General features: G+C 41.8%; 1 long non-coding RNA gene across 1 annotated transcript in view; it reads left to right on the forward strand.

Moving 5' to 3' along the window:
- Nucleotides 1-23,552, forward strand: part of LOC117282222 — a 322,259-nt gene that overhangs the window by 258,405 nt on the left and 40,302 nt on the right. The window contains exon 2 of the long non-coding RNA XR_004512880.1: nt 13,672-13,794. This is a non-coding gene — a long non-coding RNA (uncharacterized LOC117282222). The remainder of the gene's footprint in view (nt 1-13,671; nt 13,795-23,552) is intronic.

A 23,552-nucleotide genomic window follows, 5' to 3' on the forward strand; every position in this document is an offset into this window, starting at 1 on the left:
CTACCTCCATGAACTTCTCCGTTCACTTCGGTTTTTCTAGATCTTACACATTCGGTAGGACTCCTTGGGCGGGTGATCAGCTCGTCGCAAGGCCTCTACCTGTACACAAACACAGAAAAACGCACACACACAAACTAAACATGCATGCCCTGAGTGGGATTCGAACCCACGATCCCGGTTTCCAAGAGAGCGAAGAGAGTGCATGCCTTAGACCGCTCGGCTACCGTGACCGCCCGTCACGGCCGTTAGAAGCTCAAATCTCACAAAAATAAATTCATTTCTTTGTGTGGCTTCGTGACCAGTCGTTGATATTAGTCTGCGTGGTGCTTTTGTAACCAACTGAGTACAGAAATACTGCGTTCGTTAGGTTTCTATTGTATCGCGTTATAGTATGTGCATTGGACTAATCCTTGCACAATTGCTTCAAGTGTCATCTGATATAATAGCGAACAAACCAGATACAGGAACTTCCGATACTCAGTAGCCTATAAAAGTAGCACAAAATTGTAGTAATAATGACAGCAAGTAATTAGCGAATAGTTACTATAGGATTCTGACGATGGTGTATAACACACAGAGATATTGGGTTTTCGGACTTTAGCCATCGTCCTGGTTTTTAAGATAACTTAGAAAAACACGACGTTTCGGAAACTGGATCTGTTTCCATCCTCAGGTGTGGGAAAACACTCAACAGAATAGGTGTTTTCCCTCACCTGAGTACGGAAACAGATCCAGTTTCCGAAACGTCGTGTTTTTCTTAGTTATCTTAAAACCAGGACGATGGATAAAGTCCGAAAACCCAGTATCTCTTTGTAATTAGCGAATACTTCACAAAATAAATTTAATTTAAAAATAATTTAATGTTAACCGAAAAATGGCCACAAAATTGAAAATAATGTGATGAACCTTATGAAAAATAATTGTTCAATATTTGATATTTTCATGCATATGTGTAACACAGTATAGTATTTATGGAAATTTTAATTGTAATGAAATAATTTTAAAATATACTAACGTAAATATTTCATGCAGTCTTATACTATTAGTTCTTTGTAACTGACTGTCGCTTGACGTGATTTCTCAATAATACGACGTTTTACTACGGTCGTTTTCATGAAAAATATAAGGCCACTTCATAATCAAAAATGAAGATGATAGAAAAGTGTAGCCCAATATGAATATTTAATACAGATATTGCACAAGTATGTAATTATATTTTGGTTGCGGCGTTAGTTACATCGTAATCGGGCCGCGCCATAGCTCAAGTGGTTAGTCGCTGGATTCCCACCGCGGTGGCCCGGGTTCGAGCCCGGGTCGTGTCAAGTGGGATTTGTGGTAGACAAAGTGGCACTGGAGCAGGTTTTCTCCGCGTACTTCGGTTTCCCCTGCCAATCTTCATTCCACCAATTGCTCCACAATCACCCTCACCTATCATCTGGGGCTGGTACAATAGTCCAGAATTGGTAGCGACAAAAAAAATAGAGAAACAAAAGGAAAAAAAACCTGAAGTGACGACACCCAGGTGCCCAGCTTGAGCTAACCTGCACGGTGAGCGACATCCCTTTGGTCTCATTCATAACGCACCACCGTTCTTGTGTATAATTACGCAGTTGAGACAGCGTCGTGAAGTAACTAACGAACAGCCTGTGCTGCTTCTAGTGTAGCGTGTTTTTATATGCGTATACATTGGTATGGCACCGAAATAACAACCAGCTTCTACTTGCTCCTGGAGCTACATTTGAAAGAATGACGTGAAATGGGTGTCCCATTCAGTAAGCACACGATAGTGTTAACAATTCTAACCAAATGACGCACGAGGGTTTAAAAAATCGCCAGCCTTCTCCTCCACTCAGTATAAATACGTCTCATTCCTCAAGATTGGCGTCCAAAAGGTTTCTATTCCTGTGTTCCATCGCCCTTTATGACGTAGATGTTAAGAAGTGAGACCCTGGCAACAACCGCTTGCGTCAGAGAGGCGTGATGCGGATTCTTTCAACTGCGACTGTGGAGCAAGGAAACTGACGTAATAGTCCACGTAGTTAGTGATCAGCTGATGGTACAGCCACGTAGTACCTTTAATGGATACTTCGATATTAAAACGGAAAATGTGCACTAACCTTCTGAAATACAGAGTCGCGTATAGCTCTCAGTCGGTACAGCGACGGGCTACGGGCTGGACGTCCGGGTTTCGTTTCCTGGCAGGGCAAGATTTTTCTCTTCTCCGTATAGCTCCGGCACCCACCCAGTCTCCTATCCAAAAAGTACTGGGAGTGATCTCCTGTAGGGTAAAGAAGGAGGGGCGTCAAGCTTACTATTCACATCCATCTAATCCCGAGGTCTAGAATGGTGGAGCTATACCTCCACTACCCCATATATGTTCATGGTATAGTGCTTAAGTAGTTATGCAGAGGGCCAACTTTACCCTTACCATATGTAGTAGGTACGAAACGACCTAGGGCAGATTTAATTCGTGTACAGCGCGCGTCATAGCTCAGGCGGTTATTCGCTGGCTTCCCACCGCGGCGGCCCGGGTTCAAGACCGGATCTGTTCATGTGGGTTTTATGGTGGACAAAGTGGCGCTGGAGCAGACTTTTCTCCGAGTAATTCGGATTTCCCTGTCAATAATTATAACAAATTGATCCACAATCACCATCATCTATCATCTGGGACTGGTCAATAGGCCACTAGTGGCCGCAGTACCAAGTGGACTTAATCTCACCCTAATAATAATAATAATAATAATAATAATAATAATAATAATAAAAAGTAATTTAATTATGTACAAAATGTAGTCAGCCTGAAGAATAGAGACCATTTGAGGGGCCTGAGTAAGGCTAGATGCAAGAATATTAAAATGGATCTTAAAAAATAAAATGTGAAAGATAGATCGGAGTAGGGTTCAAAGAACAGATTGTGTGAACACGGAAATGAACCTTCGGATTCTACAGAAGGCTATAACTTCTCGAGGATCTCAGGGGCTGTCAACTGCTGCATGAAGTTAGAAGCATCATCTGCGAGTTTCTGATTTGTACCTAGTAAGATGGACCAAGCGGGAACGTTTCTGGCGTATTTTCGGAATGTGGGTAGGTGGGACTCTTGACTGGGACACCGATTATTCTCAGTTTACTTACTCGTTGTTTCCTTATGTCCCGGAAAATAGATTACTTTAAATTAGACCACTACCGCTTGCGTCCATAGTCTCTTTCAGTTCATTATCCGCTCAACATCACATTATTCGACCCTATATAGTAAAAATTAAAACAGTCTCTGTGCTTAATTAATCTTCTATGCCATGAAGATATACTGGAAGTGGAGGTATAGCTCCACCATTCTTGACCTCGGCACTAGATGGAAGTGATAGATCGGCTCACGTTTCTGTTGCTTTACCTCAGCGGTACCCATTGGATAGGAGGCTGGATGGGCCCCAGAGCGGTCTGGATTTTGAAGAGAGAAGAGAAAAGCCTTGCAGTGCCGGGAATCGAACCCGGGCCGTCCAACCGTAACCCGTCGCTATACTGTCTGAGCTATCTCAATTCCTCGACGCTATATAGTCTGAAATATAATACTCGTAGCGTCCTAAAATGAAATATCAGTAAGTAAATAAATAAATAAATAGAAAGGTTCTATTTTCTGGGAAGTAATGTCGCGGTGTCAGCTGAGAGTTGATCCGCTTTCTACCTTCTTCACTAAGGCTTCTTACTTGGTTTATTCGTCGATTCTGAAGATCGAGGTGAAATGTTCCTCTGAAACGTCAGTTGACTGTCAACGGACTACACGGAGCTATATCCCAGAAGATAAAACTCTTCGTAATCACAGCTATGAGACCCTCACATCTTACAAGAAATAACTTCCTTGCACATCCCACACCTTAATGGAAACTACAGGTTATAAATGCAGCACCGTTAAGCCGCTAGTTTAGTACTCAGTATAGTGGAACGCAGATTCGATAGTCCTAATGAACATACAAATGAAACTTAATGAAGGCTGCTTTGGGAATATTTTGAAGAAGTAGATGCAGTCAGTGGTTGATACATAAGGTTTGAGGTTTTCGCGGCTGCGACTATGAGGAATGCCGTCTTCTGGGATGTAGTGCCATGTATTATAGTATAAACCTACGTTTCGGAAGAACGTATCGCCTCCATCTTCAGGGTAGAAGAGAAAAGAGAAAATATCCGCGAGAGAGGAACCTGCGCGAGTAGGTGGTTGCTCATAAACGACAGAAGACAAAAATGTTAGCACCTGATAATGACCATATTTTGGTCGAAACATGTAATGATGGACTTTTAAACTTCAATAAATTTTATAGAACCTAATGTTGAACGTGAGCCGGTCACGGTAGCCGAGCGGTCTAAGGCATGTACTGTCTTCGCTCGCTCGGAAGCCGAGATCGTGGGTTCGAATCCCACTCAGGGCATGAATGTTTAGTTTGTGTGTGTGCGTTTTTCTGTGTTTGTGTACAGGTAGAGGCCTTGCGACGAGCTGATCACCCGCCCAAGGAGTCCTACCGTCCGTGTAAGATCTAGAAAAACCGACGTGAACGGAGAAGTTCATGGAGGCAGGCCTAGGCCCACTGCGGCTGTAGTGCCAAGGAAAAAAAAAAATGTTGCACATGAGACTGTAAAACACTAATCGACACTATTTAGACAGTAAACCGAGAATGGAAAAACTGCGTCCAACGATGTTATTAAGATACTGTGCCTATATATAGTCCCTTGTATATGTTACACATGCAATTACACACGTGTGTAAGCTACACATACGTACATGTGTGTAATGCATATGCGTGTTTGTACCTTATGTCTTTGCCGAGTACTCAATGATACCCAAACCTGGCAGCAGTTGCCGGCTTGCAATCCGCATGAAGCCAGAATTCATGCAGTTCTTCTCTGAAGTATCTGATTGCATCCTTCGAGTTGGTCAATTTGGAAATCGAGCACGTCCTTTACTTCGTCCCAGCGCGCTGCTCACTTCCCCCCTTCGAAAGAACTGACTTTTACCAGAGAATCAGATTACATATGATGACATACAAATCAGTAAAGGTAAAGGCATCCCTGTAACGGGCCGTGGAGGTCCATAGGTTTGTGAGACGTCGAGTCTCCCACATTTTCTCTAGACAATCGTCTCACAGATGGCGGTAAGGTTGTCAGTCTTCCGGTCCTGCAGCTCTTTACCCCCCAGGAAGATCGCAGTACTCATTTCTGTTAGAGGCTGAGTCGACCTCAGGGCCATATTGCGGCTGGAAGGATTAGGTCCATTAAAAAAAACAGTAATCTCATCGGGATTCGAAACCGCGACCTTCCGACTTGTAGCACAGTACCTCAACCAATTACGCTACCGCGTACCCCCATACAAATCAGTACTACGATTACTGCCTTTGAATATAAATTCAGAAAATTAAATCAATGGGACGTACAAATTAGCATATTTATACGAGGTCTCCCTCTAAGAGAGATTTCAAATTATGACGTCATGCTACATCAGCGTTTTCTTCATCAGACGCATAAATCCTGCAGTTGTCTGCACTACAGTCATGTTCGGCATTGCCCTTTGTCTGAGGCACATAAAATTTGTCAGACGTCTTTTGTTTCATTTCTGTTATGTTCCGAATATTGCATTCTGGCTGCAGCATATTAATCCCTTAAAGCACAGTGGTTACTCCATATACATCCCGATTTAACATTTAATAAATTATTATTTTCCCGACGTAGTGTGTTTTTAGGTTTCGTATAATTCTCAGACTAAACAACGATAGTTTTCCTGTCGACGCTACTCGATCGGTCTCTCAGACCAAGTATGTTTTCTGTGAGATATACATTTAATATTTAAATATTGTTTACAAGAATTTTAAGTTTCAAACGGTTTGAAATGATCGTTTTCTCAGCAATAAATGGCATAGGACACTTGTTTTGTTCAATCACAGTAGCAGATACTCTTTCAGATAAATGTTCCTCTTCTTAATGTGAAAGATAATTTTGGTTATGTGCATACGTTTAGCGTCATAATCTTTTCTCAGTTTGATTAAATTTATATGGGTATATAGGGCAGCCGCTCAGTGTGGAGGCAGGCTAGAATACCTGTACGAGACGCAGAAGGTGAAGAGAGCGAAGCCGGTGCCTGAGGCTATAACTGGGTCACCCTCTCACTGGGAGATATAAATACAAAGACCTGGTCCTCCAGATTGGGGGTAGGGCGGAAGACTGACAATCTTGCTCTGCAAAAACTTTACTGTTGCGAGGTCCAAAGAAGTGGAAACCGGATGATTCAATTCTCTGCCAGAATCTTCTAAGGAAGGCTATGGCTCAAAAGCAGCTGTTTTACCAATGATGATGATGATGATGATGATGGTGATAATTGTTGAGAATCGTTGACTCAGCGCGACGCGTTGCCAGCGACGTTACCCCGGATACGTTATAATGACAGTTGCTTAGTAACGGTGAGTAAACAGTTGTTGCTGTGTAAGGTCTCCAACAACAGTGGATCGTATGGATCGTGTGCTAGCCAATCGCAAGCTATAAATCAATCGCTGAGTAAACAACCTGATAGGACAGTCTACCGCAGACAGTGGTTAGTCCTCGAGTGTCACAAAGGTTTAGAGAAAATTCTAAATTGATGCAGTGTTGTTAAATAAACTAAACCCTAGGAGTAACATGTATTCAGCCAAAAGCGGAATTTTTATAGTCATTCTCGGCCTCTCAAAGAAAATACTGAACTAGAAACCAGGCACTTCCCAGTTTCGACACTAAAGACTATGAAGTAGGTCTGTAACAGTTCACCTTCACACTAATGGAAATTGGTTATCAGCAAATGTGTGTGTTCTGGGTTACGTCACGTACGTAAGAGACCGTAAGTTTTCATGTAGGAAGAAATGCTACAGTGGGAGAAATACTGTGAGGGAGATGACATAACCAGTGCCCCCAGCGGCTCCTGCGAATAGCTGTACCTATGGATGAGCAAACTTGGCTGCGTAAAACCTGTGCCAGTCGGGGCATCTGATTCACTAACTTGGGAGTCACACGCAAGCAGGACGTGAAATGGGCTTTTGAAGTTCAAAGTCAATGTTCAGCCTCTGGACGTTTACTTCATCTCTATTTCTTTAACCGTGTAAGAGTACACGAATGAATAACTACAAGCTGTTCTCAGTTTCATCCGAAATAACCCTGATTCATGGTCAGAAATGAACGTCAGTAGTAAGAAAGTTCATTACGATATATGTCCCCATTGAAGTTGCTATGAACTTCTCTTTCCAGGCCGCACTCAGGCTGTTAGTCGCTGGGTTCGCGGCGGCCCGGGTTCGATCCCATGTCAAGTCATGTGGGATTTGTATTGGACAAAGTGGAGCTAGGGCAGGTTTCTTCCGACTACTTCGGTTTCCCTTCTCAGTTCTCAATCCGCCGACTGCTCCACACATATCATCTGTCATCCGGGGCTGGTACAGGAGGCCAATTAGTGGCCTACGTACCAAGTGGACTCAGTCTCACCCAGCCTCAAGAAAAAAAAAACTAAGCAAAAGAACATACTTTTTATGGAAAGAATTCATAATATATAACAGGCCTGCTATATGTAATGATTATTATGCAATTAAAAATTCCTTATTTCTATTGAGGAACTGTATAAATACAGTCTGTGCAAATGGGACTAGGGAGCCGCCTGTAGAAATGCTAGCGACGTCACCCGCTGTTCGTTCGATTCCCCTTTAAATAAATTGTAGTAAGACAACAAACTAAGGCCGCGCCATAGCTCAAGCAGTTTGTCGCTGCCTTCCCACCGCGGCGGCCCGGGTTCGATCCCTGGTCTGGTCAAGTGGGATTTGTGGTGGACAAAGTGGCGCTAGGGCAGGTTTTCTCCGAGTACTTCGGTTTCCCCTGCCAGTCTTAATTCGACTAATTGCTCCACAATCACCCTCACCTATCATCTCGGTCTGGTACAATAAGCCAGAAGTGGCCGCAGTGCAAGGGACTTAGTCCCACCCCACTAGCTATAAAAGAAAAGGCAACGAAACTGCTTATTTAAGATACTCTTATTGTATATTCCAGCTGAACAAAATAAGTCCATACTTGAAATGTAAGGAATCTGCAGCTCGATGAGACCTGCCTTCTCCTTGCTCTTTCTAATGGAAGTTCTCGGAATTTTCTTCATGTACATTCTCTATAGATTCCTGAGGTCGATCGCAAATAACGCGAAGCTTGAGAAAATTACATGATGAGGAGCTTCATAACTTTTACTCTGCGTCAAATATGATTAAAATGATCAGGTCGGGGAATATGAGATGGGCAGGGCATGCAAAACGAATGGGGGAGGAGCGCATACAGAGTTTTGTTAGGAAAACCTAAAGGAAAGAGACCACTAGGAAAGTGTAGACGTGGACGAGAGAGCGCTATTAAAACGGATCTTAGATAAATAAGATGAGGCTCTGGACTAGATCCATGTGACTCAGGATAGAGACTAATGTGGGCTCTTATGAACACGGTAAGAATCTTCGGTTTCCATAAAATTGTGGGGATTTGTTGAGCGGCTGCGCAACTCTTCACTTCTCAAGGACGCGGCTCCATGGAGTTCACATCGATCGGCCCTCTTACCACAGCCGGAAATGTTGCAGTAATGTTGGAAATACTGTTGCCGACTCCGAATGAGATATAAATTAGCTGTTCTCTAGGGAAGGGCAGTTTTTATTCGAAAATACTATTAGTCCTACATTGGAGTTGGTGCTGTTTGAAACATGGCATTGAAAGTGTCTGAAGTTAGTTAGTTAGTTATTGGAGAGGGTGGGTTTCCCCATGCATTGAGACCTGTATTGGTCCATTGTGCTTCCCTCTATGATTTCTACCAGTCTCTATATCCTACCCGTATTGGTGCTTACCATCAGTCCCGCCCAGCCAGCGAGACCGGCTCTACTAGCTGAGAGGTATCCATAATGCTTCCCCCATCTACCAGAGGTATTAGAGACTGCTGTTGGGCGGGAATCGTCCGTTAATTTGGCTCAGTGACCTCCTTTGGAGATATGAGGTTCTTTTACGTGCCGTAAAGCTACGACACGGGACCCGCCGCTTAAAGTTCCTCCCGGTGGACTTGTTCCCTGAATTTTTCCGCCCTTAAAAATTCGACGACCTCCGCCGGGTATTTGAACCCGCGTACTACGAGTCATGAGATGGGAACGTTACCGCTAGACTACGAAGGCCGCCAAGTGTCTGAAGTTAAAATGATTTCGTATAATTTTAATTTGTTTAAGTGAATAATTACGGAATATTTTTCAATCTGATACAATGCATAGGCATCGGTTTTCCTTTATAAATAATCAGTATTAAGGATGTTAGAAATAATTAAAGTTGTAGACCGTCATGTGTGCCATAAAAATGTGGCGCATAAAGGGTACTGAATGTCGTGAATCCCGGGGCTGCTTTACTTGGCCTTGAATCAGGGAAAGCAGAACAACTGCTCTAATATCTGGGAGCAAACAGCAGTGTGCAAATCGCATAGTCATGCCCATGCTGGCCAACCATTTTGCCCTTTTGCCCTTTTGCTTACTATGATTCGACTTGACATAATGAATTTAAATTTTAACCCACACATTTTTAGAATATATAACGTTAATGTCGCCGGTCAAGGTAGCCGAACGAACTAAGGCATGCACTGTCTTCGCTCGCTCGGAAACCGGGATCATGGGTTCGAATCCAACTCAGGGTATGTATATTTGGTGTTTGTGTGTGCGCCCGCGTTTTTCTGTGTTTTTATGCAGGTAGAGGCTTTGCGACGAGCAGATCACCTGCCCAAGGAGTCTTACCGAATGTCTAAGATCTAGTAAACCGAAGTGAAACGGAGAGTTTCATGGAGGTGGGCCAAGGCCCAAATTGGGGCTGTAGGGCCAAAGAAAAAAAAATGTTAATGTCACTTCAACAGCCGTTAATGAAACTGTAGTTTACTTTAGGATGTGAAATAGCACGGAACGCAGACACTGAAGAGCGTGGTCAGTTGATCATTTCAGAATTTTAAGTTCTCGTGACCTTTACAAGTTTGTGACACGTGGGAATGTGAAGACGGTTATAAGTCGAAGCAATTCAAAGACAAAGTCCACATTTTAAGGAATATGTCGGAGCTGTGACTTTCCTTCTGTTTCTGATGGACCGCTAAAAATTAACGGAACTCGAATCGCAGTCTATGTGCTTCCACTTTGTATGAGACAAGACTATTCCCATGACGTCATTACAGACCAATCCCTTGTTCTTACGATACGTGAAGTCAGATAATTATGTTCATGAGATAAAGAGAACAGGGAGAGGAACGGGGGGGGGGGGGAGAAAGAAGATAGAGGAAAGAAGGAAAGAAGAGGTATGAAGAAAAAGCTTAAGGTTTACGACGTAATCACCCAAAAGTGTTTAAGCCAGTTTGAATTTTTCTTCCGGAAAACTTTAACGAAGCAGGAATCCGATACTATCATTTCCAGGGCTGCAGAAGCACGTGAGTGTCTTGTAGGACGATCGAACTAGTCTCATTTTGTCCAAAGATTACGCTTTGAGAAATGTGAAAGTAATTTCTATATGGGCCCTGAGATACCTATGCGTGTGTGTGTGTTGTGGCGCGCGCTTGAAGGTGAACGGTTCCCTCAATTCCATTGCCGTGTTATCCACTTTATGCCGAAAGAAATTTCCCTTTACTTTTTCCTTTTCCCTCTCCATTTCTACGGGGCACGCGGTAACGTATTTGGTTGAGGCACTATGCTACAAGCCGGAAGGTCGCGGGTTCAAGTCCCGATGAGGTCATTGGGTTTTTTTCAATTGACCTAATCCTTCCAGCCGCACTATGGCCCTGGGGTCGACTCAGCCTCTAACAGAAATGAGTACCAGGAATATTCTTGAGGTAAAGTGCGGCCGGCGCGTAAGGCTGACAACCTTGCCGCCATCTATGAGCCGATTGTATAGAAAATGTGGGAACCTCAACATGTCAAACCCTATGGGCCTTCACGGCCGGTTACAGGGATCCATTTACTTACTTTACTCTCCATTTCTTTTCTTCCTCTATTCTCTATCTTTCGCTTCCCTCTCTCTTCTCTGTCTGTTTTTTCATCCTTTCTTCTGTCTTTCTTTCTTCATTTATAGTTTTAGGCAATTATTTAAAAATTGTAAGAGATAAATTGAAATGAATACGCTTTTCAAAATAGTATTTGTTTTTAGAGTAATTACGATAATCTTTCTAATGCACATTTCGTTTCGTTTTGCCAGCTTTGCATGCCCTTCTGATTAATGTATCGTGTAGCAAACATTATTGTCGGCTTATGTGTGTTACGCACACAGTAATAGTGAACTTGCAGTTTTAATTAGGTCAGAACTTTGTGACGCTAGTAGGAGTCATAGTGGTATAAATTAGAAACATTGCGTAGAAATAAGTCGCAAGTTTAAGCCTGTAGTTGGTTCAGATATCAGGCAGTGAACAAGTAAATATGAGGTTAGTACAACCTTCGTTCCGATACCTGATGCTCCCCATCGGAATGTTGGCTTTTTCTCCCACAAAAATAATAATATCATTAGCTTCATTTTCTCATTCGATTTTTTTTTAGTATTTCTGGTGACGTAATAGATTTAGTTACCACATGCTTACAAACGATCATCCCTGTCAAATGCTCAGCACCCCTCGTTCACGTTCGGGAGTTTCTGGGTTCAGGTTTCTGCCCAGAGATGGGCTATCCTGGCGTGTGTTTCCAGCGGCCCTTCCAAGCAGCGTACCGGAACAGTTGAAATGCTGTATATCACAGACAGGCCGTGATCTTGTCGATCCACATCACTTCCAACAGAGCATCCTTCTTTTTTTTCCGTGGCACTACAGCCCCCGTGGGCCTAGGCCTACATCCATGAACTTCTCCGTTCACTTCGGTTTTTTCTAGATCTTACACATTCGGTAGGACTCTTTGGGCGGGTGATCACCTCGTAGCAAGGCCTCTACCTGTACACAAATACAGAAAAGCGCACACACACAAACTAAACATCCATGCCCTGAGTGGGATTCGAACCCACGATCCCGATTTCCAAGCGAGCGAAGACAGTACATGCCTTAGACCGCTCGGCTACCGTGACCGGCAAAGCATCCGTCTACCGCTATATAACTCTTGAAACTGAGAATCCAGCGTCGTTAAACACGTTGGGGACAACCTCACTTTCCGAGAGAGTGGGGGTTAATGTTTTCCGTTTACTGAGATAGGAGACTATTGTGAATATCGATTCAATAATAATTGAATATATGAAGGGGGACCCAAAAAAACGGAATTTGTTTATAAAGAAATCTGTATTTATTTTTACATAACAAAGCCCCTTCAAAGTGCTATATATTTGATTCAATGCACTTGTCCAAACGTTTTCTCCATTGCTCAAAACTTTTTTTAAATTCTTCGCTGCTGATGCCTTGCAGTGCTTCCGTCGTTTCTTTTTTATTTACGTCTTCAACATCAGCAAAACGTTTTCTCTTGAGGTCTCTTTTCATCCGAAGAAATAAAAAAATGGCTGTGCGGGCAAGATCGGGTGAGTACGGGGGGGGGGGGGGCAAGGGTTTCATGCCATTTTTGGTCAAATATCGCTGCACACTCAGCGCTGTGTGGGCAGGCGCGTTGTCATCATGAAAGAACCATTCACGTCTTTGACACAAATCGGGACGTTTTCTCCTTAAACTGCTATGCAACCTTTTCAGAATTTCCAAATAATAATTCTGGTTGACTGTTTAACCCTGGGGTACAAACTCTTAAAGCACGACGCCCTTGGAATCGAAGAAGGAAATGAGCGTTATTTTCACCTTTGACTTAAAGAAATAAATCTTTCTACTTTTGATTTTTAATTTGATAATATAACATGTTCCAATCTGGAATTATTGATTATTTAGATATTTTCTCTACAAGACTGATTATGAAAAACTAAAATCTTCATATCCTCCTCCTGTCAAGGAGTGGGTATTAATTCGGTAGCCGCTGATAAGTTGAATGTATGAGAAGCCCCACGGGATCAGCCACGGAAACAATTTGGAATTCTCCAGGAATCTTACTCAAACAGAGCAGAGACAGAGCCTACGTTTGGAGTAAAGGTGACTGTCCTTCCATTTCCTGCAGCCAACTGAAAACCGCAGGAAACCTTACGAAGATAGCGTGACTCTAATGGAATTCTGACAGGAGATCGGAGAACTTGCGTCCTGGTGTTGACGGTATTTACAGCCATGGGATAGAGAGCTGGGAGACATTATAGATATTTTATTTTTCCCTCATTTTGTATTGAGTCTTCTTAATAAAATGAGTATGTCGGTGGGCCAAAGGTATCTTTTCCAGAGCAGAATGAAATTTCTGAACGTATATTATGAAATTCCGATCAAAGCGGCCGCGCCGTCTAAGGCATGAAATAACTTCGTCTACTCGAACACTGGGATCATGGATTCAAATCCCACTTAAGACATGGATATCTGTTTGCATTTATTCTCTGTTTATGTTAGGCAGCGGCTTTGCGAGGGGCAGATCCCCCGCCGAAGGAGTCATACCGACTGTCTAAGATTAAGATACTGAAGTGAAACAAGGGTTTCACGGATGCCCTAAACTTCAAGTGGGAGTAACAGGAATAGAAGAAGATATTGTGAGAAATGGTACTTCACACATAATTCTCGAACACAGTAAAGTTTGTACTCTAATGTTATGTATATTTCTTTAATAGGTATGTGAACCCTTGGGATACTGGAGCGAAACCTACAAATTTGAAACAGCCTTAGCTACCGCATATGTTTTCTGGATACCTCTGGTTGCTATCTTATGGAGGTCCTCCGACTCGTTCTGCAAGGTAAGATTGAATTTTCCAAGCTAGTAACACCAGCAGTGATTCTTTGGTGAAATCGTATTTTGTCGAAATATACTGTCCGGGAGATATTACTTTAAAATTATTTCCGTTTTCTGTCTATATTATGGACGTTAAATGTCGGTTTAGTCTTGTTTCCTCCGCCTATTCCTCCCGTTTTAATTTGCAGAACTATTAAGAAATTGGCAAAACAAAGTCTTTTTAAGATATATCATATACCACTTAATTACTTGCTCCTATACACTAATTAATTTCCACTTGTCAGTTGAAACTAATATCCCTTCCAGCACTTCGTCTAGTCCTCTAATTAAAATAGAATACTTCCCTGACTACTGTGGAAGGAAGACACAATCAAATGCAATAAGTATTTCATGTGTATCTGTGTTGTATTTCTCGAGCCTACACTTCAGTTACAACACCACGTAATAACTCCTATCCCACTCACATGGCCGTCCCCACACAGCCGAATTCCTGCACATCCACTTCCGGTTTTCCAGGAACAGAGTGCGTGCATGTCGCTCCCAACCCACCAGGAATATGTCCTAAAGTGACTTCTTCCTCCCTTGACTTTAATCAGTGACGTCTATTCACTGTACTGCTGCTACTAATGCTACATTTTCTATTGAAGAATATGCAATGTAGGGTTTTCTCCGGAAGGAAGAGCGTAGTGTACAGACTGACTTTTATTATTAGTTTGCTTTTCCACCTTCAAGTAAATACCCCGCGTGGACACAATTAAAAGGAGCAAATATAAGGAACGTTTACAGCAGACAAATATTTGCAGTTTTTGGTGTAGAAAAATTTCGCCAAACAAGTGTTATAAGAAAGAAAACGTAAGAATACATCACAGTAAAAGTAAATCTGAAATATTGTAGTAAGTTAGAAATTGGCCGCGCCATAGCTCAAGCGGCGGCCCGGGTTCATTCCCGGGTCTGGTTAAGTGGGATTTGTGGTGGACAAGTGGCGCTGGGTCAGGTTTTCTCTGAGTACTTCGGTTTCCCCTGCCAATCTTCATTCTACCAATTGCTCCACAATCACCCTCATCTATCATCTGGGGCTGGTACAATAGGCCAGAAGTGGCCGCAATACAAGGGACGTAGTCCCACCCCACTAGCAATAAAGGAAAGTTAGAAATTGGGAACTTGCAGTCAAATGACATTTATACGAACTTTATTGTATATTATAAGACTGCACCAACAACGATGTACAGACTGAAATAAGAGAGAGCGAACTTAATGCTTCAGATACAGTCAGACTGAAGACTAGAAAAGTGATTGGCTGCAGCACATATACTGATCAAGGGGAAGTCCCCGTTCTTCTTTCGGATAATCTCAAACCCATAAACTGCACTGAAATAGCAATACTGCTTATTTATTGTGACAATCTTGTGAATACACAGTTTCATTTTACGAGAAATGAGATACAAAATTGTGATAGGATGTCATGTCACATATTCCTTCTATTGTTTACCACCATGACTGGCACATTGTGATCGCTTTATGCATGATACGGACGCCAAGCAACAGAATAGTGTTGTATATCGCTTTACGCACTATACGAGGCTCTTATGGTTCCTATAGTAATCAGACCAGACATGGGAAGTAAAGAAGAAAAATTACACGAAGACAAACAAATTACTCAACTGGGCTCGGGTTCCATAAAACGCCGGGAAATTCTGAGTAGCTGCAGAATTAGAGGCTCCTCCAGAAGTGCTCAGCTCCATGAGTAAGTAAGTAAGGCAGTGGAGTATAAGCCGGTGGGGTGAAGTACTTTCGAGGAAATTTGGTGAGGCCAACTACACCTAATTGAGACAATTAAACCTCATCCTATATAGCTCATGAAAATTATTATTATTATTATTATTATTATTACGACCAATGATGATGGTTTTGGCTTGAAATCGCCAATTTGCCTGCCTAATTTTGATGCGACGTATTCAGTGATGGATAAAATATTTTTGTAGTCGATATAACGGTCCATTGACATGTCATTGGCCGTATGCCGAAGTCAGAATTAAGAGAATGAGGAAAAATACTTTCAATGACGAACGATGAAGTGTTCAAGTCTATACGATACGGTATTTTTTTTCAAAGTTACTCATTGACGCACTAAGCAGAAAATGTAGGCCTATATACGCCTAATATCATTGTAATCAAGAATGGAATTTGACAAAAATATTATATGAATCAAAATACCGGCTATGGATTTATTTTCCGCGCTTACCGAACGCTAAAAAATGGAACAGAATGTTCTTTCGGAACGGATAGAGAATATGAAGTTATCTTTGTGTCTGAAAGTACAGACAACTGAACACAGCCTCCCAGAGTTGGACGCATGCGCCTAAGTGACTACCTTGACACAGAAAAGCAAATTACGTAAACGCTCACTTTTATTTCTTTTTTCCCCACTCTATCCCTCTCTCTGTCTTTTGTCTTTTCGAACCTCACTTTTGCCATACGTGTTGGTGTGACTGAACAGCCTGCAGGCATACTACTCGTTTGAAAAACATTAACACTCGCATAGCCGTTTATTTTTCTATACCTTAAACGACTTTTTTCTAATTTAGAGATAAAGAAAAATGTTTGAAAAAAAAAACAACTTCCTACATTCCATGAATTGCAAGGTTTCTAGATATTACACGTATAAAGATAAAAGAACTCCGTCCAGTGTGTTGAAGTTTTTACTTCTTCAGTTCTTAACACCCTTACATTTTTCGGTCCCTATAGATAGACCATCATCAGAGGGACAGCGATACTCTTTGGAAACCACTATTACAACGGGTGTTCTGTATGTTAAAATATATACACATACAGTGTTTGTAAATATTGTTAGTGTGACGGACCAGAATGAAACAAATCAAATTTCTAGATATTCTTTACGAAAGACTACAACTCAGTATTACGACTTAAATATCCGACGAACCTGCCTGAGGTTTTCACAAGCTTCCTTCATTTCCTCCACTCGAAGGTGTTCTGTGCAGTGATCTCATTTTTTGCACCACAATTTGTGTTGAATTTGCCGTGGCGTGGAGCAGATACTTGGCGCTTAGGAAGGAACAGGTGTGTCTGAAACTCTAGTCCTAGCCTGCAAGGAACTACATGGAGAAGGATCCGTCTTCGTTTGCTAATAGTCGCACACGTAATCAAGAAATGTCATGCCTTAGGCCTGTGTGAAGGACTCCTTACAGTATTCACAGCAGTCGCCATTGAAATCTGTTTTGCCCAGATAAATGCAGTCGACATCCTCATGCGCCTCATGCAGATCAATCTTAATATTGTTTGTTTTGCTCGTGTTAGGGGAATTATTTTTGAGAGGAATCTAATTTATTTAAATTTAGTTTTTTTTAATGCTAGTGGTGTGCGATTAAGTCCCTTGTACTGCGGCCACTTCTGGCCTATTTACCAGCCCCAGATGATAGGTGAGGGTGATTATGGAGCAATTGGTGGAATGAAGATTGGCAGGGGAAACTGAAGTACTCGGAGGAAACCTGCTCCAGCGCCACTTTATCCACCACAAATCCGACTTGACCAGATCCGGGATCGAACCCGGGCAGCCGCGCTGGGAAAAAGAATTAGTTCATTTGACGCAATCTTTGTGCTTCACTCAATTGACTGATTGAAGAGGGAGCTTTTAGTAATGCATTCGTTGCTTTTTTTGCACACCGTAAGAGCCAAGCTGTTCGCGTGGAACACAGATCCTCTTGTTACAAGGCTAATGACACTACGATATACTAAAGTGTACACACTGTTACATAATTTTGCTTTGTACTTAGTTGTATGCTCACTATGTAGGGGAAAGTTGCAGATAAACATCTCAGGTGCTAATGAGACGTACATTTTATGTGAATCGTACAACAGTCTTTTGTATGACTAGACGTTTTTGAGAAAATTTGTAGAACTCCATTTGGTAGCCTATTAGAGTGGAATAGGAGCTCTATTGTACTGATACCAATCAAAATGAAATTCACCCAGCAGTCTTTAATGTATTTCCCCGATGCCGAATATCATTAAAGTCCGTTCTGTAGCTTCAGAGCAGAACTATTCTGAAAGTAGACAGACAGTTCATCCACTCTGTGCATTAATGTCGTGTACGTTGCACATAGACCGCATGATAACCTTAGGAAAAGGAACTTAATGGTTTAAAGGGCAAAATAAGGAACCTCGAATATGTGGGTCACACTTGTGATACTTTTATTTTCCTTTATCTCTGGATTCCCCCCCCCCCAGGATTAATCGAAGTGTTTTAATTAGCTCAGTTCCGTAGCTTTACGCACCCACGTGCCGTGTTTTCTGTTAGTAAGTAAGTAAAGATATTCCTGTAAACGGCCGTGGAGACCCATAAGGTTGTGAGACGTTTAGGCTCCCACATTTTCTATAGAGTCGGCTCATAGATGGTGCTAAAGTTGTCAGCCTTACGTGCCGGCCGCCCTTTAGCCCCAGGATATTCCTGGTACTCATTTCTGTTAGTGGTTGAGTCGACTCCAGGGCCATAGTGCGGCTGGAAGGATTAGGTAAATTGAAAAAAATCCACATCATCGGGATTCGATCCCGTGATCTTCCTGCTTGTAGCAATTTACTTCACATATACATTCTTCCCTTCCTTTATCGATTTCGTAATTTTAGCTCATCGTTCCTTTCTCTGTTAAAGCACTGAATTAATTTACATCTTTGTCCTGCAGATGGCAGAGTTTTTATCTTAAAGATGCCACATGTGAGAGTATCTGAACGGCATTTCAGCGTGAGAATGCCTGCTGTTGGCATACAGCATGTATGGCCTACGTATCTATTGTTGCAAGCCCCCAATTTCATTCAGTGTCGACGCTATTGAAGTGACTGTGGATCCAGTCCAGAATAACTTGTCTCCGAGTATTGTTTATGTAAGAGTTCTGACTGCAGTGGCACTATTTATGTCCACAGATTTTGTGACAACATTTCGAAACGTTGTGTTGTGTAAACAGATATACTCACAGAACGACAACAATGGACCTTTTCCTAAAGAAGAACAGTTGTCAAACGGCAATATGTGGTCGGATAATTGAACATTGCCAATGATGCCATTATCTGACACCGTGATGTCTCTGGTTTTATGTACTTCAATACAAGGAAAGTCTATTGACATTTGAATCTAAGAACCAGCAGAAAGTTGTACCATGTTGAAAAGAATCAGTGAAGCCTGACATCAGGAACGGGATAGGCCTATACTTCATCCTGAATATGCATGAAATTGAAGGCCTTTAGAAACGTCAGTGTATTGTAGGTGTGTTTATGCAACAGCTCAACGATCTTTCGCGCGCTCAAATATTTAATTTTCTCGTACCCGTTCTAGTATACTCTCCTTTGTCCAGGTATTGACGTGGACGCATTTGAGACCGTGTATATACCTGTCCACGTGCCTCCCACCCCATTTCAACTTCAGAGCAGTTGATAAATTAACACGAAATTTGGTATGATACTAAAGGCCACACGAACATCGTGCATTTATATTTCTTACTTTTTTCAGTGTACTATTGGTCTGTTGGTGGCCACGTAGGCTCTTGAAGTGGAAGCCACACTAGGGCCACTTAACTGTGGTCCTGTAATGAAGTATGGCTATAGAAACGATAAGATTTCCCTGTACTTAATTAATTAAGCACCACGCCATGAAGACTTGTGGAGAGTGCAGGTGTAGATCCGCCATTTTTTTTTACCACGGCACTGGATGCAAGTGAGTGGTCAACTTTACGACGCTGCCGCTTAACTCACAAGGAAAGAACCCCAGGTACCCATTGAATAGGAGGTTGATTGGACCCCAGAGTCGGTCTGCACACTGTGAAGTAGGGAAAAATCTCTTGCCACCACTGGGAATTAAATCCCAACTATTCAGCTTGTTGCCCTACACAATATCGGCTGAGCTATCCCGGTTCCGCGATATATGGTAATATGAGTTAGAAAATTTCGTATGAAACTTTAATTACATTTCCGTATTTACGCATGTAGAGGCCGCAGCACAATTTTCAGACAGAAATTATAGAAAAAATAATTTTCTTGGAATATTATTTCAGGAGTATTACACCCTGTATTACTAATTATGAATATAATTTTTTTTAATGAAGAGTGATTTCGAATATTTCGAATATAAGCCGCACCCCAGTTTTCCTCTTGAATTTTTGGCAAAAAATGTGCTGCCTATACATGCGTAAGTACGGTATTTATTTTTGTTTAATATAAAATAGTAACGTGGCGGCTTCATGAAGTATATGTATAGATTTTTGTTTGTCCATGTCTTCTAATGAAATATCGGGGCTAGGCACATGGAACTTAGTAAGATGATAATAAATCATAAATATATCTACGGATTCTGTAGGGATATCTTCACTAACCGACAATTACAAACATTGGAACTGTGCAGTTCTTTGAGGTTATGTTCAACACATTCAACGTAGGCAGAATCTGTATCGAAATAATAAGTAGTTTGAGTTCTTGTCGATGCTGATAATTCAATTCAATTCAATTCAATTCAATTCAATNAAGAACTGGAGGAATGTAGCATCGAATAGAGAAGAATGGCGAGCAATCCTGAGGAAGGCCAGGGCTCACAAAGGGGTGTCGTGCCAGTGATGATGATGATGATGATGAATATAGTTACAATTGCAAGTACTAATATAGAAATTATACTCTGTTCGAATTCGATCGTATTTCCATCCACCGAAATTTAATCGATTCTCAGCCAGTTAACGCATAAGAGACCTATGTCTGTCGTTGTTACGTTTCTTTAAAAAGTTCAGTATTTGGCACGACAACAGTATATAATATAAAATTGGTCAGCTGAAATATACGTTCCACTTCTCTATACATTTTATATTAAGAGGAACCCCGGCGAAGAACGGGTGCTCTCTCTGAGCCTAACGATGTCTTGGTACTCTGCCAGATTTTTAAAGAAATCCTCGTTTCATAAGCAATTCTGATTCTGACCACTCGACAGAGAGAATGATCAAAATGTAATTATATTTTTCCCCCCTTGGCGCTACAGCCCCAGTGGGCCTAGGCCTACCTCCATGAACTTCTCCGTTCACTTCAGTTTTTCTAGATCTTACACATTCGGTAGGACGCCTTGGGCGGGTAATCAGCTCGTCGCAAGGCCTCTACCTGTACACAAACTAAACATCCATGCCCTGAGTGGGATTCGAACCCACGATCCCGGTTTCCAAGCTAGCGAAGACAGACCGCTCGGCTACCGTGACCGGCGTAATTATATTTTAAAAGCTTAAATTATACTGCATACCTGAATTCATACTAATTCATGGAAAGAGTTATAATTCTGTTGGGACGTCATTAGCAGACTAATTGTTTCCTTTACATACATTCTTTGGACGCGGGTTTTATGGGAGAAGGCGCCTTTCATTTTAATTTCTTCACTAAGTGAATTCATGCTACGAATAACGAAGATACTACAGACTGTACTCTTGAATGCGGAATCAATTTATGGTCACTCGTCTCTAACCTATATCAGAAGGCCTTGAATGAGTATAACTTTCTCCGTTTTCTTCGGCCACCGGACGCAGCATGAAAATTACTGTGCGCTTACTCAGCTACAATACGTAGGTTGCTATCCCATGCCAAATATGATGTCACGCTGGTTTGCAACCTAGCATTTCTATTTATGTTCTTTATTTGGTAAAGCTGTGTTTATTAGGGGCACGCTCTCCTACAACTTACGTATGTGGCAACACCAAGAATGCCAGCTTTCTTGCAGACATGTCCATAGAATGACATGTTAGACATAAAGCTACTGAAGAAAGAAGTGTCACTGGTTGCTTCTCCATCCTAGAGAGGAGCAGTTAAATAAATTCTGAATCGACAGTTCAATACACGTAGAGCCACTAAAAATGGGAACGTGAGTTCTAAATCAAGATACAATTTGTGGCGAATTTAAGAGGAGATTAAACTCGGAGAATGCTTGGAATCATTCGGTTCACAGACTTTTAATTTACGTCTTCTGTCCCAACCCCATGACTCGAGTAGAGACCGTCTTCAAGCTGATAGCTGTAAATATAAAAACGCGAGCGTACAAAACTATAATTTCACCTGTTGTTTTGTATTAATGCGAAAATTAATCTCTTAAAGTATAGCCTCGGGAATCAATGAATTGTGAATAGAAATTTTTAGGTATGTTTTAGTGCATTTGAAAGGTAAACTGTGAATTGTTTAAAGTTATTAAGGTGGTGAATAAGACAGATTTTATGCAATTATCATATAAATCAGTAAACGTAAAGCTATCCCTGTACCAGGCCATGGAGGCCCATAGGGTTGCGAGACGTTGAGGGTCCCACATTATCTAGACAATCGGCTCACAGATGGCGGTAAGGTTGTCAGCCTTACGCGCCGGCGCGCTTTACCCCCAGGAAAATTATTTAATTCATTTCTGGTACTCATTTCAGTTAGAGGCTGAGTCGACCCTAAGGCCATAGTGCGGCCGGAAGGATTAGGCCAATTGAAAAAGATTCATTGACCTCATTGTGACTTGAACCCGCTACCTTCCGGCTTCTAGCATCAGTAGTGTCTGTTATGTTTCTTAAAATTTTATAAAACTCTGGAGACCCAAAAATCATATTACCTGAAGTCCTGATTGATTGTATATTTGCTTTAAGGATAGATGTGACATAATTTAAAATTGTAGGGAGTCTTAGACCAAGTAGCAAGACAATGATTGCATATGTTCCAGAACAGGATGCTGAAAGGTTCTTTTATCCTCAGAGTGAAGTAGTGGGAAAATGATGAGCAACAGAGTTTGTACTCTTCACCAGATATTATTATGATTATTAATTTGAGGAAGAGGAGTATGATGTGACGTATAGCACGATAATAACTGGCGAGAAACGCGTACAATTATTTGACCTGAAAACATGAAGAAAAAGTGACCAGTTACGAGATCTAGACTTTAACGGAAGTATAATTTCAAAATGGAGTTCGAAGATATTGGATATGAAAGTCTGGATTGAATTAATGTGGATAAAGACAAGAGTACATTTGCGGGCTTTTATTGTAAAAGTAAATTGACCTTCATGTTCGATAAATGGCCAGGAATTTCATGAGCAGCTGCGTGACAATCAAGTTCTAAAAAAAACACTCTGTTCTATAGACTTAAATATACGAAGCATTCGCCGTTGACTTTGTGCAATCGAGCGTGCCAATGTATTAAGTCTCTCGGATATTCTCATTACTAACGCTAAATCTTCATGTTCTTATAACATGTCACCACATTTCATGGCACAAGATTACTGTCTTATCGTTACGAAGTAAACCCGCCCGATAATCGTGTTTTCGTTTTATATTTTTCTAAAACAGGGAAGTAATATACTTTTTTTTTAAATTCTCTAGTGGGGGGGGGGTGGAGTCCAACTGGGTCCACTCGGAACGGCGGCTACTGATTGGCCTATTGTAGCCTGCCCCAGGTGATTATAATGATGGAGAATTTGGTGGAATGAAGATTGGCAGGGGAAACCGAAGTACTGGGAGAAAACCCGCCTTAGCGCCACTTTGTCCACCACAAATCCCACTTGACCAGACCCGGGATCGAACCCAGGCCGCAGCGGTGGGAAGCCAGCGACTAACCGCTTGAGCTATGGGGCGACCCAAGTAATATAATAAGAAGTGAACATTTTTCAAGGTTCCTGCGATCGTAAAGAACTGGTGTTAGCGATACTCGCACTTGGATAGCAGCACCGTTTCGATGTTTATATTGCTGCTGACAGGATGTTAAGATGT

The sequence above is a fragment of the Cryptotermes secundus genome, unplaced genomic scaffold, assembly GCF_002891405.2.
Source record: "Cryptotermes secundus unplaced genomic scaffold, Csec_1.0 scaffold517, whole genome shotgun sequence".
Lineage (NCBI taxonomy): Eukaryota > Metazoa > Arthropoda > Insecta > Blattodea > Kalotermitidae > Cryptotermes > Cryptotermes secundus.